Source organism: Chiloscyllium punctatum, chromosome 50 (genome assembly GCF_047496795.1).
Source record: "Chiloscyllium punctatum isolate Juve2018m chromosome 50, sChiPun1.3, whole genome shotgun sequence".
Classification (NCBI taxonomy): domain Eukaryota; kingdom Metazoa; phylum Chordata; class Chondrichthyes; order Orectolobiformes; family Hemiscylliidae; genus Chiloscyllium; species Chiloscyllium punctatum.
In genome coordinates, this window is record NC_092788.1 from 25,099,824 (window position 1) to 25,116,823 (window position 17,000).

At 43.5% G+C, this 17,000-nt stretch overlaps 1 non-coding gene across 1 annotated transcript; it reads left to right on the plus strand.

Annotated features, from left to right (window-relative positions):
- The first annotated feature begins 2,895 nt into the window (after nt 1–2,895).
- trnar-ucu (transfer RNA arginine (anticodon UCU)) lies at nt 2,896–2,987 on the plus strand. The gene is given in 2 exon segments: nt 2,896–2,932; nt 2,952–2,987. It is a non-coding gene; the product is annotated as a tRNA-Arg (tRNA).
- The last annotated feature ends 14,013 nt before the right edge of the window (nt 2,988–17,000 follow it).

Genomic DNA, 17,000 nt, shown 5'->3' on the forward strand with positions numbered 1-17,000 from the left:
CAGCATCGAGCCGCATTAATTATGGTGGGGGACTCACAGTAATCTTGACAAAGTTGCTTGAATGTACATGATTTGCCTTTGAGTGGAAAAGTGAACCAGAAGTGACTTTCTGGGTGTACCGGTACACTAAAGAAGACATTTGCTAAATCCATAGCAGAGAACCATTTACTGTCAGGTGGAATTTGAGCTAATATAGTACAAGGATTAGGAACATTTGGGGTGGACGGAACAACAGCATAATTGGCTACCTGCAGGTCTTGAACAAAGCTCCGTTTCCGCGATTCACCTGGAATGTTTGCCATTTTGACCGGAAAAATGGGGGTTCTCACCGGTGATTAATCACAGGAAATTATCACTCAAGCCTTAACGAGGGATGCAAAGTAGTATCCTTTGACAGCCTCGGTTTTAACGGGTCATGTGTCCTGCATGGACGATACTCAGACTTCGGGGCTATTCTTATGGGTTCACAGCTTTGAATGAACCCCACATCACGTTTGCCTTTTGCCCTGCACTCAGTCGGGACCTTTAATAAGCTTGGGTCCGAGACATCTACCAGAGCTAATCGACAGGCTACCCTCTTGGCAGGGGTTACCAGGACTGCTCTATCTGCCTGAGTTAGCCACTTTAGTTTCTTCATATCTGTCCTTATATCTGCATTGAATCAGATACGCATTTCGTCGTTGAAGACACAATCTTTCATTTTTTTCTGCCTGCAGTACCCATCGTCTCAAATCCAGCCACCTCTCGCTGGATGCCTTCGCCAATGGTACGTGAGGAAATGTGCCTTCCACATCAAAAGATACATTCAATAGGTTGACACTGACTGCACATCTGTGATCATTCCAATAAACTTCGCACAATACTAACTGAACTGGTTTAACCGATCTCCTCAAACAATCCTTCTCACATAATTTGTACGGGCCATCACGGTGTATGTGTGCTGTGCAGTGCAGCATATCCCCAGCAAGAAAATCTGTGTTAATGGAATTAACATGGTTACTTGATTGCTGGGCGAGCGAATCGATTACTGAACTTATGGCTCTCTGGCTTAATCACCACTCATAGACATGCATCGGGGTCGTGAGTCGTAATTTACTGCTTGTGCTGGTAAACCTTCTTTTCATATTACCTGCAAGCCTATGATCGCGAGCCATCTGATTTAAAGGACAGATTTCCGACAATAGTAATGAGAATTGGAATGTTTCATCATTGCTGGTTGTGCACAATAGGGGTGCGGTTAAGCTCTTTCGTATCACGACTCCTGATGCACCCACGAAGTCTTCTCTCTCAACTGCCTTGATTTAAGGACTGAATATGTTGCTCCTGTATCTCCCAAAAAGGTAACTAGCTTACCTTCCACAAATAATACATTTTCCCTTGATACGAGAATTCGCTTCTTCTTATCAACACCTCAAGTTCAGGGGCCTGAAACATTCGAGTTACTTTCCAGATACGGAGGTTTTTTTTCTCATTCCTTGACTGTTGATATGGTAGTTCACTGGCCTTGTATGTTTGCTATTATTTCGGCTTAACTTTACTTTTTTTTCAGTCTTTCTGCAACACTTGCATCTGCAAAGTAATTTACTTACTTATTTGTTTCCCTGTGCTTTTATTGGTTTCAAAATAAATGTTAATTTTCCATTAAAATTGACATCACATTATTTTACAGGTCGCGGCAATAGCCCAGGCCGAAGTGCCTGTACTGCATCGTAACGTTCTATGTTGTAAGTTACATTTCCTGCGTGTTTCCGATATCTCTCCTTACTGTGAAGCTTCTCGTCACATCTTCCACAGATTTGTATGACCTTAATTTAATCGAGGCAACTGTATTTCCTGCTCAGAATGTGACCTCTGTCCAATGGAGTGACAAAGCTGAGATCACTTACGTTCTGTCCAGAATCAACAGAAACTATCCCGATCTTCCAGTCTCCTGTACTTCAACATTACAATGTGTTCCCACCCTTCTGGCTCTCTGCCTGTATCCCTGATGAAGGGTTGTTGCCCGAAACGTCGATTTTACTGCTCCTCAGATGCTGCCTGAACTGCTGTGCTTTGCCAGCACCACTCTAATCGAGACACTGTGTTCCCAGGCCATAATTTCAGTCTCTGGTCTGCTGCAGTGCTCCTTCAAGGCACAACACAAGCTGGAAGACACGCAACTCATTTTCTACCGACAGACCATGCAAACATTAGGACTCAACATCGAGTTCAATCATTTTAGAAACCGTCCGCCCTCTTACACATTCTTCACCCACCCGCCCTTCCCATCAGTTGCGAAGACGGATCATTGGACTCGAAGTGTTAACTTTCCTTTTTCATCACAGATGGCCAAGAGCTGCTGATTTTTTTCAGACCTTTTGGCTTTTCTCCTGAGAACTTTGTTTTTCTATTTTAATCGCCAGATACTGGAAGCGTCTGATTGCTGGAGGAGAATTTCCCAGGAGATGAAAAGAATGGCAAGAGCTTGACCACTCCCATTGTGAAGGTACACGAGCTAGGCTGGGGATGTTTATCTAAGCGCAGAGAAGGCTGAATGAGAAACCGATTAACCTGCTCATTTTATGAAGAGGATAGATATGTGTGAGGATAGATATGCCTGTATTGGGAAGGAACAGAGTGACATAACTGAAAAACAGGAGACAAGGATGAGATTTAGGAAGAATACTTTCACCTATAGAGTATTGATTATCTGGAAATCATTGTCTGAACGTGTGATAAAGGTAAGTGTCATGAGAACGTTTTAGCAGTCTGTAGCCGAACACTTGATGAGCCAGAGCACAAGTGGAAAAGGACCAGGTACCGGAAAGTGTGACAAGGACAGACAGGCGCGAGATGGGTGTCCTGAACGCAATGAGTCAAAGGCAAACTTGTGTGCTTAAGAGTCGATGCTGTCGCGGCTCTGTGGCGCAATGGAAAGCGCGTTGGACTTCTACATCTCTCTTCAGGTGGTTATTCAAAGGCTGTGGGTTCGAATCCCATCAGAGTCGAGTTTTAATTTATGTTTTGCAAAGTGGTCAGACCAGACTCGGCTGCTCATCTGCAAAACCAATAGTATTCGTATAAAAACCCAACTCTCTCGAAAAGGGATATTTTCTTCTCACATATTTACATTATCGATGTCTACTTATGGTAGAGATCGATAAATACTTTCACCTATAGAGTAGTGATTATCTGGAAATCATTGTCTGAACGTAGCCAGTTGTCGAGCCAGTAGGCAACACGATGGTGTGAATGGGCTGGAAAAAGACATGAAATTGTTGTGTCAGCCATGATATCAAATTACGTGGCAGGGCAGGATCGGTGTTAAGAATGGCCTCCTTCTGCTCCTTTGTGTCTGTGTCATTTCTGGCCCAGTTTTTTTAAATAATCACAATGAGGACGATATGAATTAAACGCCAAGTAATATTTTGTTTTCACCTCCACATCGCTTCCCTCCCAGCTGGAATAGACAGCTCTTGTTTCAGCTTTAGATCAGACAGTGGAGGATTCTCACAAGTTCTCCTTTAGGCTGAATGTTCCTTCACATAGGTTTCCAAGTGGACACATGGAGCAAGCAATTGCATGGATGCTGGGGATTCAGGGACAGATTTCCCCTTTGCTGGGCTGGAATACTGGCCACGGTAATGAACGTGAATGTCTGACATTTTGAATCTTACTCTGGATTCTTGCGACTTTACTAATTAAACTGAATTTACTTTGCCCTTGCAGAAAATTATCCAATCTTCACTGTGCATAAAAACCATGCCACGTGCTCGTGCACGTAGTATGCTGAACATTGTTGATGTTGTGTGCAGTGTGGGTCGATGTGTCATATGAACAAGCCAAAGGAAGTTGGTGAAATATCAGTGAATCGAATTGTCTGACGAATTGAGGCCGATAGAAGGAGAATCCCAGTACAATGGCCACACAACATTGCATGTGATCAACGCAGGAAGCCACGGAAAACGTCGGCAGGATTCAATAAAACCGATTTTCACCTCATTTATGTATGGCATTTTCCTGAAATTGATGTTTCATAATCGATGATCCATTATCAGTATAACCACCTCTGCTCTGCGTTTCATTTCAGATACACAGAAACAATTGAGTAATTGGGTTGAGGGGCCCAGTGGTAGGATCAGGAGCCGTTCGTCATCATGAGACGGCAGATCCAGTGGTGCAATTAGTTAGCCTGCTGTACTTGCATGACAGAATGGCAGTACATGAGCTGCCAAAGTTGCGCATTGGATTCTCGCCTGGTGTTTGTTTTACTGATAGTGACCAGAGATGATTGCAACTTCAAGCTGAAGAACAGTTCAAACCCGGAATATTAGACTGCAATGAAGTGCTTTTGGCATCAATGTTGCACCGTTCTGTGATACCAATCTGAATAAATCTGACCATCATTTTGACATTATAAGCCGTAAGTTTATCCAATGATCATTTAATTGCCCTGAAGATTGGTGAGTCTACGACTGTTGAAGGCAAGGCGTTCTGCACCCTCACTATTCTCTGAGAAAGGCATCTACCACGTCATCTATCACCGTCAAATTACATCGATCTGCCCTTGTGCCGACCTTCACCATTTGTAGAAAAAGGCCTTCACTGTCCACCTTACGGCAACCACTGATCATCTTTTATGTCTCTCTTAATTCACCTCTCAAATTTCGTATCTCTATCAAAAACAGCCTCAAGTCCCTCAGCCTTTCCTCGTAAGACCTTCCCTTAACAGAAGGCAACATCCGAGGAAATTTCGTCTGCAAACTTTCCAATGCTTTCACATCCGTACTATAATGTGGCGACCAGAAATTCACGCAAATCGACAAGTTTGGCCATACCAGACAAATTTCTGGTCCTGCAAAGATATCGTTTGGCCCTGAAACACAATCCCTATCCCAATATAACCTAACACACTGTGCTCATTGCAAGCAAATCCATCAAGGTGTGTGTTAACTTTCAGAGTTTTATATACATGGACGCCGAGATCGCTCTGGTCATCTAAACTTCCAAGAATATTACAATTAGCCCTGTAATTCCTACTGCTGTTCTTGACAGGCCCGAATCATATCCTAGATATTCTTTTATTCTTGAAATGACAAGCTTCAGGGTTTTAAATGACCCTGACAGCTTTTCATGTCCCCTCTTCACTCTGAGTCGCTCTCTCTTTTGCCCCTTCCTTGCTAGCTTTTAATTTTCAAGTGCCCTAACTCAGCCTTCATAGTTCATGTTTACATGCACCGCCTTCTCCCTCTTGACAACAAATTCAACTTTTTGAGTAAAAATTGCTCCCTGTCTCAACCTCATATTCCCTACATGACGCACACATACTTAGCAAGGACATGCATGAGCGCTTCCCTGAACAAGCTCCATATTTCAAGTGTGCAAAACACCTTCGGTTACTTTCCCATCTGGTGCATTCTAACTCTTGCCTGCTCGCATCATACTGGCCTTTCTCCCAGCGGTACCTCATGCTCTGCGATATATATACACATATATATGTGTGTATATATATATATATATTCCTATCCATCACTAAATAACCATACCGAATTGTGGTCACTAGCACTAGCACCAAATAGAGAGGCAGTCACGCAGGCACATTCCCCGATAGTGACAGAGTCCTCAGGATTATACCCACTCCATGTGTTTTATGTCTACAAGTATCTCCAGAGAAAGGCTGCTTTAAGTGGAATACAAGGCACTTCACAGAAAATGTGCACAGTTGTGGTGAGCCGTGATATGAAATGGATACTGAGCTGAAATATTCCCAAACGCTTCTCACGTGAAACTTTCAATAACACAAATCCAACCAAAACAAGCCCTCTGGGTCCTGGGACCTGACAGGTTAGCGCCCAACAGACATTCCTCACAAAAAACAACGGACACACGGCAAAATCTAAATACTTTCATGTCTCGTCTTGTTCTGTTTCTGCCCCTGTCACACCTCCAGCTTCCTCTGAACGTCTAGTCCCGATGTCAATGAGCTGTTTGATATAAACACAGGCACATCGAGAAAGTAATCTTTATTTCAAAAGCAGGGCCAGGGAGTGTAAGCTGCAAGGGTTTGCTCTCTGCTGGGTAATGAAACATCACGGTCTCGTTGTCCTGAGAGAGTAGCTTCGACTCCTTCCTCGCCGAGGGACATTTTGCAAACAACGTCCTGTTACTTGACAAACTGACCTCCTCGCAGCTGGCCATGGAAGTGTCTAGCACAATAATATCCTTTGGCCCACTAGGTCTGCACCAGTCCAATACAATCCCCTGAACTGTTCTTAAATCAGGGGCAAATGTATTCAGTCATGGAAGTGTACAACTAAATCGGTCTAACCTGCTCTGGATTTTCTGCCTTTTCCATCCTGACAGGCAGTTGGTTGCAGATTCCTAACGTTCCTGATCTGACTTTTACGCTTTCACCTAATCCTGCGATTTGAATTTCAAACAAGAAAGCAGAGAACAAGCACTCTTCAAGTTCACTCTCGGCTCTCAATCACAGTCAGCAAAATGTTTAACTGAATGAGGTATCCACATTGCAATTAACGCCCATCGCCTAAACCACATGGCCACATCTGCAGAAGCGTGCTACTAAACTGGTTTCAAGTACTCCCTCCCTGTGGAGCTGAGGGACAGACAATCATTGTTCGGTTTGTTTGAATTCAATCACTGCAGTTTCAATAGGGTCAAATGTCAGGACTTGTTAGGTCTGTGTCATCAATCTCGATGGTTGAAATGGTCATTCAGTTAAAAAGAAAGGGAGAGATTTCAGGAGAAACTAAACAGATCTGGCAGCATCTGGGGAGAGACAAATAGAGACAACGATTCAGAGCTTCTTCAGGAGTTTCTCCGAACTCTATTTTCCCCGACAGGTACTGGCAAACCTGCCGAATTCCTTGAGCAGTTTCCGTTTTTTTTTGAGATTCCAAGTGTCCACAACACTTCACTTGCCATTCAACAATACAGTAACGCATTTGTGGCTCCTCACTGGATTTGGTTTCCGTTTGGCTGCATATCCCTGACTCCATTAAAAACCCGAAAGTGCACAGCAAAGGAGTCGGATGGATAAGAACAGTCGGATACCACGCTCCATGCGTGGGTACAATTTCTCGGTTAACAGCCAAAAGAGAGGACAAATTGCATGTCACCGGGAAACAGCTTTCCTAAAACGGGGAACTTCTCCCTTTGAGCCTTCTGAGGAACATTTTCCTGACCTTGGTAAAAACCCAGAACTGTGCGGACAGAAAAAAAACAGATGGTGTGAGAACAGCTGTCGCTCTGTTCCTTGGTAGTGCGAGAACAGCAACCTCTCAGTGAAGAGCCGAACGCACTGACTAACATCGCCACAGAGACTGATGAGCCAACGGCTTCAATGACCCCCGAATGCAAGTTGCAGCCTGCTCCTCCCATATTGACAATCATCCTTCATTAGCATTTTTTCCTAAATAAATCCAGGGAAATTCGCAGTGAAGACATGGGAATAGTCTGGTCCCACCCTCTATAGACGCACCCATGACAGCACAATCAGTTATCCTCCAACCGGGATCGTCTCACTTCCAGCCTTTCAGTGCCCTATCTGTTCCCACGTTTTCTAATTGCCCTGGAGCTGAGATGAGATTTGACATCCTGACGTGCAGGAACGAGAATCCTTCAATATCACAGATCAGTTCATGTCCAGAGAACATCAGAGTCAAAGTACTGGCCTCCGAAAGAACGGAAAGATTTCTAAACTGTCTCTGCCCAGTCGGCCAGTTCACCCTTCATTTTCGTCTGAATCCGCGGCCCAAAGAAATTTAAAGATTCACAACGCTCGAGTCTGGATTTTCTGTTTTGCTTGATGACAGTTTTCCCACTTGACAATCGGCACCATTTTCCTAGAATCTTTTCACAATCCTCTGCTTTGCACCATGTACAGAGCTAAATAAATCTCCTTTTGTGGAGAGATTAACGACCCTGGGAATGTTTTCTTTGAGCAAAGAAGATTAATGGGAAATTTCTTGGAGACGTTTGTAATGATTGGGAGAAAGAACTGGGGATAGGCGGATTAATGGTCAGAAGGAACTGCTGCTTCTGACCAGGGTAAGTTACAAGATGACGAGGATTGAAGACGTTTAATGGAAAAGACAACTTGTTTCAAATAAACTCAGTGAAACGTACATATATCCCATGTGTTTTTTTATCATCTGTAAATAGAGAAACAGAGCTAACGTTTTGAGTCAGGTCCTTTTCTGGTTCAGAACGCAAGTTTCCTGCATGTCAAGAAATGAGCAGACCTGAGAACACATCAAATTGTTGAGACGAGTTTTCTGGAGTTGCAGAGATAACTCATCCAACAAGAAAGCATTTAAAATCAACTGTGAGGGAAACATGCTCGGTATTGATGAGAGATAGATTGGATATGAAGGATCCCTTTTCATGAGCAGAGAGATTCATAACACGGCAATGGTCGAGTAATAAACATGCACTTATATCGTGCCTTTCAGCTCCACTTTAATCACAGGCACTGAAGCACCTGTGAAGCAGATGTGTCATTGTCAATAATAATGTGTTAATCTGGGCAGTTTGTTCAAACAGAGGTCAGAAACGAAAACTCAGAACTGGCACTGGAGACAGCAGTGAGATTGTGTTTTCCTTTAAAGGTTTGTCCTGCTCTTGTTTATATCCAGAATACTGCAGGACCAGTGATCCCAATCTCAGGGGAAGGCGTTACCCACGTAAGAATCAAATGAGGAGGATGTTCTCACATTCAGTGGGTAGCAAACATGTCGAATTATTTACAGCCGAGGCCTGTCAAGACTGGGTAAGTTCAGGGCTTCAATTATCTCTCTGTTAATAGCATGGAGCAAGTGGCGTGTGAAATGTGTCCGAATTTGCTGACAATACACACTCGTGGGAGCGCATGTTATGATAACATCATGGCAATATGAATAGGCATATAGGTAGGTTGGGTGAGTGGGGACAAACTTTTCAGATGCAGTTTCTTGTCCGGATTATGAGGTCATGCACTTTGGTCAGAAAAGTCAAAAGACAGAGTACTATTAAAATCGAGAGAAAGTAGAAGAAACGTGTGACACAGAGTCATCTTGTACATGGCACAAACAAAGTTTACTATCATATTCTTACCCTGAGAAAAGGATGGTTTTCTTTCCGATTGCTAACAATGAAAGAGATTGTTTCACAGGAAAGAAAAACAACTGAAACTAATAGCCTAATCTAAAATTTAGAAAAGACTTGGATCGTTCCAATGGACGACATTGATGTGTATGGCTCTCAAACATTTGTTTACAATGGGGCTGGGAGTGGGAGTTAGGGGAGCTGGGGAGTGGAAGTCAGGTTACCCATGATTACTGTCATCTTTCATCTCTCTACGTCATTTTGTACGTTTTAATTCGCATTTTGGTTCATGTGAGTGCCCTTGTAAACTATACCCGCTGGTGACTTATTTCCCTGGTTGTTCTTCATCACGACCCGAAAGAATTCAAAATTCTTTTCTCCTTGATTTCGGTAATCTCGAATCAAATGTCACCAGAACCTCGATATTTTCCACGTCTGTTTGACTTCTTGCAATATTAATTGTTCTGTCACTGTGTTACTGTTTCACAAATCAAGAACAAATCAAACAGGATCAAAAGCATCTAGAATGTAAACGCAGATAACTGCAGACGCTCCCCAGAGTACTGCCAACTGTGCGATCACAGAAGCACACTTTGAACTGCCAGGAAACTCAAAAGAACAGAAACACACTTTTGGGCCACAGACCTGGTTGTGTTTCTTAATCAGCAATCGGATTTTACGTTGGAGGTATCAACAGTTCCAGCACTCAAGGAACTAACTAATGCTGCAGACGGAGAAGAAAATGGAGGACTGTAGATCCTGGAGATCAGAGTCGAGAGTGTGGTTGTTGGAAAACTCAGCAGGTCAGGCAGCATCCGAGGAGCAGGATAATCGACGATTTGGCTGAATGCCTGATGAAGTACTCATGTCAGAAACGTCCATTCTCCTGCTTCTTGGATACTGTTTAACCTACTGACCTTTTCCAGCAACACACTGTCCATTGCTGCAGACTGGCACACTTTCCCAGCTCCCAGCCACGGAATCAGCGACACTCAGTGTCAAGAGTCAACCTATTGAGGACACCTGGCAGTGGTGTTTCATGTCACGTTGATTGTCATGAATGCGTATCATGAGTTGGCTGTCCTTTATAATGTTTCCTGCAGTCACTCCGTGCAACATTGTTTGTCCAAATTTGTCCTGCAGATGATGGGTGTTGGGTCCATGTTTTGGTGAGTAGTTGTCAAACGTGGCTTTCGGTTTATGTTGTCTCATAAATCCGAGTGGTCAGAGGAGTCTGGCTGCACGTGCCGAGCCTTTTTTCTACCTTTAATGTCGAGTGATTTGAGTGTTGGGTCATGGCATGTCCTCCTCGCGTTGTTCTTGGCAAGGAATCTGCGGGTATATCTATTTTTGCAAAGGACTTCTGGAGGATCCAGTAAACCACACAACCAACTGTTCCGATTAGCAAGGCACTGTGATGACGAGGAAAGCAAATTCGATTGGGACAACACAAAAATAATAGCACAAGCTAACCAGAGGGCAGCCAGAGAATTTTTAGAATGACGAGACTCATCCAATGACTCCATCCAAAAACATGTACATCTGGACCCAACATGCTGGGACATGCAAAGAACGACAAGAACCAGCAACTGAAAGCAGTAGGAAGGAAATCAAACCAATTCGAAACGCTGCAGGATAGCAGCACTTCATACGAGTTTCATCTGCCTTGAGGATATTACCGAGAAAGTGAAGGAAACGGCTGCAAACCAATTTCCCAAAACCACAATGCCCATGCAGACATTGTGTTCCAGAAGCAACCATTCGCTGGCTGTTTAAATTTATCTGCACATTACCTCAAAACTTTTTGCCTCTTATCTTAAGTCTATGGCTCCCTGTTGATTGAAATCCTCCAACAATGGAAAGCATTTCTTTCCGTCTACCGTATCCATGCCCCTCATTATTTTGTACTTCTTAACCATGTCTCCTCATAATCCCCCTCTCTCTGAGAAAAAAAAAACAAGGTGTCTCATCCCTCCTCATAACTGGAGCTCTTCAGCCAGGAACTATCCCCATAAATCACTTCTGTGCTGTCATTTTGCTACTATATCGTGAATTGCGGAGCTCTAAATAGAAATCTGCAGCTGAAGGAACAAATTACATAAATGTCACAGAAAGCCAAGGAAATTGCTCTTTTCCAAAATCAAAAGGTCCCTTTTCCTCGCTACTGCTCTGAATTCCTGTCCCGAGACTGATACTGAAACACTGTCTGGTCAATGTCATTTAAAAGTGCTACATGAGGATTGATCTCACAACCACGGTGTCTGAATGTTCCAAATTGTTTGAAGGTTCAGGTGATTCGGTGAGACTGGGGCAAGTCCACGCAGCAACAGTGATAGCAACACAGACTGAAGTGTGTCCATGCAGAAGTAAGTGTTGGAGTGAGCAGTGCATTTTTGAAATGGGATGAGGGAACACATTCACAAAAGGACTCGGAGAGATGTCAGACAGCGGCAGTTAGAAGGAACAGAATCATCACTTCAGAGAACATTTTCACATAAAAATAAATAATGTTAAAAATGCCAAACCAATGACAATTTAATTATATAAATATAGTGTTTTAAACCAACTTTTTGATCTCAGTCATAGAACGATATATAATGTAGTTAACACAAAGTATAATGTTCAAATACGTCGTCTTTAAGAGGTATTTTAAAGTGAAAATCTGCGATCAAGACTGGGAGTTTAGTGAAGAGGCTACACAGTTTGCGCCTTTGGTAGCAACAGGTTGTGGGCCGCCTTTGTGCACATGTGGAAAAGTTAACAGCGACAATGCTTACATGTATGGTTTAGAGGTAATACAGATATCATGAAGGGTGTTTAAAAATAATCTTTCTTTTTATATCGGCATCGTTGGCTATTGACCACCCCTAATTCCCCCAGAGAAGGCTGGAGGACTTTAAAGACCGAGGCAGAGAGGAGGTTACCAAGAGATTTGTATATATTTACATCAGTTTAAAAATTTATCTAGGGTTTTTGGGTGCGTCGGATGTGGTGAGAATACTAGTTTGCCTTTGGAACTTGGTTGTGGAGGTGGCAATGCCGTGACTGTGGAACTTTCGCAGTCGGCCATGAGACGGGTGCTCACGGTCGACAAATTCACGGCTTCATTAATGTCTACAGCTGGATTCTGCAGCGATACATGGTAACAGAGCATGGCAGCAGAATCGGCCGAGCATGTGCCCGAATGGTGCTATTGACAGCAAAAGATGATTGAAGTTCTGAGGTACAGTGTAACCATTGAGGTTCAGCAGCAGCAGTCAGCAGTGAGGTTAGCTGATAGAAAACAGGTGCGTGTTTGCCCAATGTGGGAAAGCATGATCACGGCGGGAAAGATTGAAGAATTTTGCCAAAAGCCCAACTTGTAGAATTTGTACGCCAATGATTTAAAATAGTCTGCTTTTTTCTTCAAATCTATTACTTCCTTCAACTTCCTCTTTGGAGAAATCATTTGTTTCTTCTCCAACTTCTGCAGCAACTATTTGGGAATGGACACATTGTTCCAAATATGCCGCTGTGTTAGGCACATTGTCCACTTCTCTCTCATAGCCTTTACCGAAGAATTAGTGACAATTCCATCTTAAAGAATCCCAGCAGTATGCAAACAGGCCCTTTTCTCCCCAACGTAAAACAGCCAGAGCAATCCTCATATCCCAATATTCTCTATTTACCTCAGTCTAATGCATCTAACCCGAAATAAACCTGAACACGAATAAAAATTTAGCTTAGCCAATTCACCTACCCTGCATATCTTTGGACTCTCCGAGGACCCTGGAGCACCCTGAAAAAATCCATGCAGCACAGTGCGAATGTGCAAACCCCACACATACAGTTGCCAGAAGCTGAAATTGAATCTGCGTCCTCAGCGCTGTGACAAAGCAGTAATTATCAATGACCCAGCGAGCCTAACATCTCCCTCGCGCCCTCACTCACACTCATGGAGAGTGAGGCTCGATCCTGCCCTTTTTTCCTGTTTAGTCAGCGACTCTTCTCCACCCCTGTACCACTGGCCTCGCCGTTTGCTTACTATTGACAGTGCCACATCACCATATCTGTGGGAAACTTGCAGGAGCAGGAAAACAATGTCGATTATGAGCATGTGCACCACAAGTTATCTCCGGACAGAAATGTTGGTCTCTCCCGTCACAGGTGGCGTGTGAAGTTTGAAGGGAGGGCAGCATATGGAGCTATATAGGTTTCATGACTGGTCTGAGCAGGACTTTAGCCCCAAACAAATGGTTCTACGGGCCGTGATTGAAGCCGCAGAGAGCCCCAGTCTTCTTTGCACCAACATGCTCCGTTCAACGGCCGCTTTCCTCGGGTCAGCTTGTCTTGTTTTTTTTATATTATGGCTTCACTATTTGTTAATTTATCTCTGATGTGCATGGGGCTGAAATCAAAGGTTATTGAGTTAAATCATTGTTGTCAAGTGCGGTGCTGCAAAAGTACATCTGTTCAGGCAGAATCCGAGGAGCAGGAGAATTGATGTTTCACCAGGGATGAGTCTGGTGAGCCAAGACAGTGGTAAGATATTTAAAAGGTGCTGGTTCGGGGCCATAGGAGCTGAATGTGCAATAGGGAGATGAAGGTGGGGATGATGGGACAGGTCAGAGAGGATAGTGGAGTGGATAGGTGAGAAGGAAGATCGACATAGTAGGACAGGTGGTGAGAAAGTAGTCAAGTTCGAAGATTGGATTTGGGATAAGGTGGGGGGTGGAGGGGTAATTAGGAAATTGTTGCAATTCACATTTATCCCGTGAGGTTAGATGGCCCAGAACCTTCATGTCCTTGGCCGAGTGGGAGCGGGTTGTTTGAGTGTTCGGCCACACGGTGGTGCACTTGATTTATACGGGAGTCACACAGATGTTCTCTGAAGCATTCTGTATGCAGGTGGCCTGTCTTCTCAATGTAGAGGTGACCGTATTGGGAGCAACGAATACAGTAAATCACATGTGGAAATGCAGGTAAATCTCGGACGAATGTAGAAGGCTTTTTTGGGCCTTGGACATAGGTGATCGGGAGGTATGGGCGCAGGATTACCAAGTATTGCGGTGGCAGGGAAGGTGCTGTTATGGGTGGGTAGGTTGGTGGTGGGCAGTGATTGAGTTTTTGAGTGGGGAAGCTTGTGCCAATCTTGATTTTGCCATGTGATGCCACAACCTTGACTTCGATATCCAGCATCAGCAGTTCTCACTTTATCCTCCTTAAATAGTTGGTGTATTCGGTTACGAATTAACAGGTAACGTGATTTTCTCACCGTAAATGTCACCAATTTCCCAGAGATCACTTTACTGCCATTACGGATTTCCCTCAGTTCCTCCCTCTTATCTATTACCGAACATGTCAGTGATATCATTTTGTCCTTGTTTGTGCTGACATAACCAGATATATAATTAATTCTTGTGCCATCTCCTAATTCCACCTAATAACTTCGCCTGTCCGACTGCAGGGAATTCGTTTTCATGACATTTTGTCTCTTCATATACTTTTGGAAGCTTTGAAAATTGGTTTGCATGTTAAGCTCCAGCTTACCTTCAAGGTTTATATTTCCATCTTCAGTAATCCTTTAGTCTTCTTTTGTTGCAGTCTGAACTGCTTCCAGTATTCTTGTATGCTGCTCTTTTTAGCCATTTGGTACGCCTCTTACTATGATTCACTTCTGTCCCTCATAATCTTTGTGAGCCATGGCAGGGCCACCTTTCCCGTTTGATGTTGTGCCTGACAGAAAGGAACAACGGTCACAGTACCTCCTAGGGCTTTTCCAATTTTTTTCATCGTTTTATGCGAACTTCCCAAATTATTATGTCTCATGCCATCATAATTTTGTCCATTTAGATTTTAACCCACAGTCTCAGAATCATCTTTGTCATTGTAGACCATTCAGAGTGCATCACTCTCACACAAGGTGTTTCACATAGTTCGATTCCCAGCAATTCCCTTCTCATAACAAAACAGAAATTTTAAAATGAAACTTGTCGTTGTCCCAGAATATCATAGGACCGCAAACTCACGAGCAAGAGAGAGAGAGAGAGAGAGAGAGAGATGACTGATGATGCTATAAACTGAGAGTCAACATGCCTTTGGCCAGGGGAATGTTCAGAAACTGAAACTTTCATGGCAGCCTTAACCACTACAGGGATTGAGCACGTGCTGTTGCTGTCACTCTGCATCACAAATCAGCCATCCATTTAGCAATTTTCCCATTTTGGACTGTGCGAGAAAACCGCAGCACCCGTAAAAAACCCACAGAGACACGGGGCGAACGTGCAAACTCCACAGTGTCGAAACTGGGACGCTGAAGCTATTAGGCAGCCGTGCAAACCAACGAGCCACCAGGCTACACGTTTGCTCACTGACTTGGCGCCCACAACCCTCTATGGCAACTATCTTCACAGAATCATCACTCTCTGGCTGAAGATTTTCCTCCTCGTCTCATTTCCAATTTCTTATCGCTTCAATTTGACTCTGTACCCTCGGGTTCTGGTGTGTCATATTAGTTGAAACATCTTCACCACATTGGCTCTATGCAGGCCGCCCAGCATTCTGAAAATTTCAATCGCATCAAGTCATTGACTCAAAAATCTCTGAAACAGACTGCTGTTCCAACCAGTCCATGCTACCATTTACAGAAACTAACGTAGTACCAACTGCGTGTACTTGGCCCATATCCCTCTGAACATTTCCTATTCATGCACCTATCCAAATGCCTTTAACGTTGCAATTTTATCCACATTCACTACTTCCTCTTGAACTTTGCACAGGTAACATACCATGTAATGTAAAACAAAGTGCACCTCATATCCTATTATACACTTTCTCCTCTCACCTTAAAAATATGTCCTCTAGTCCTGATATCCACCAAAGAAGGAAAGCACAGTTGCAGTGGATCTAATCTGTATCCCTCAGGATTTTCAAAGTTTTATAGGATAAACGTCAACCGCCTAAGCTCCTTTCAACGAAGTCCCAGCCTCTCCGGCCTTCCCTTACATCTCAATCCCTTCATTCCTAGCAAATTCCTGGTGAATCTCTTCTGAACTCTCTCCAGCTTACTATTCCACTTTGTCTAACAGAGCAACCAGAACTTGACGCAGTACTTCAGAAGAGGCCTCACCTCCATCCTGTAAAACCTCAGCATAACGTCCCAACTCCAACACAAAAAAAATGAGTACGAATGAAAGCATTCTCACAGCATTTTTAACGGAACTGTCGATATATGACACGACTTTAAAATTCCATTTCATGACCTATTCACGTGTCTATTTCGCAGCACTATTCAAGGCAGTACTTGTAATTGTACAAGTGCTACATCAGCACCTTACATTTATCCAAGTTGCATTCTCTCTGTCATTCCTTTGATCTATACCTGAATGATCAGTGTCTCTTTTAATCTTAGATAACTTGAGCTAACTTTCTTCTCTGTCTACTGTACCACCATAGAGAGGTATAGACGTTTGGCACAAACTGGTTCATACTGATCATAATGCTGGTCCCCATTAACCGCATGTATCCGCACTTGGCCCATATTATTCTAATCAGTTGCTGCCCATGTGTTTGCCCAAAAGCCTTTTTAATGTTCTCAATGTACACACAAAACTTCTGCTCTCATCTCATTATATGCATACCGCTAATTTTGGTGTCAACCACAACTGACGATCCCTGCCTTTCATATTGTCATCTAAAACATTGACTTAAGTCATAAACAAAGGAGCCAGCTGTGGAACACTCCTGGTCACAAGCCTACAGTATGACAATCAAGCCTCCAAAATCTCACCCTTTTCCATGTCGCTAACTGAATTTTCTATCCAATTGGCATGCGAACTGTGAACCCCATGTGAGCTAACTTTAGTCATCCATGCGGAATCTTGTCAAACGCTTTCTTAAAGCGTAAGATAAGCAATATCTATTGTTCTTGCCTCATC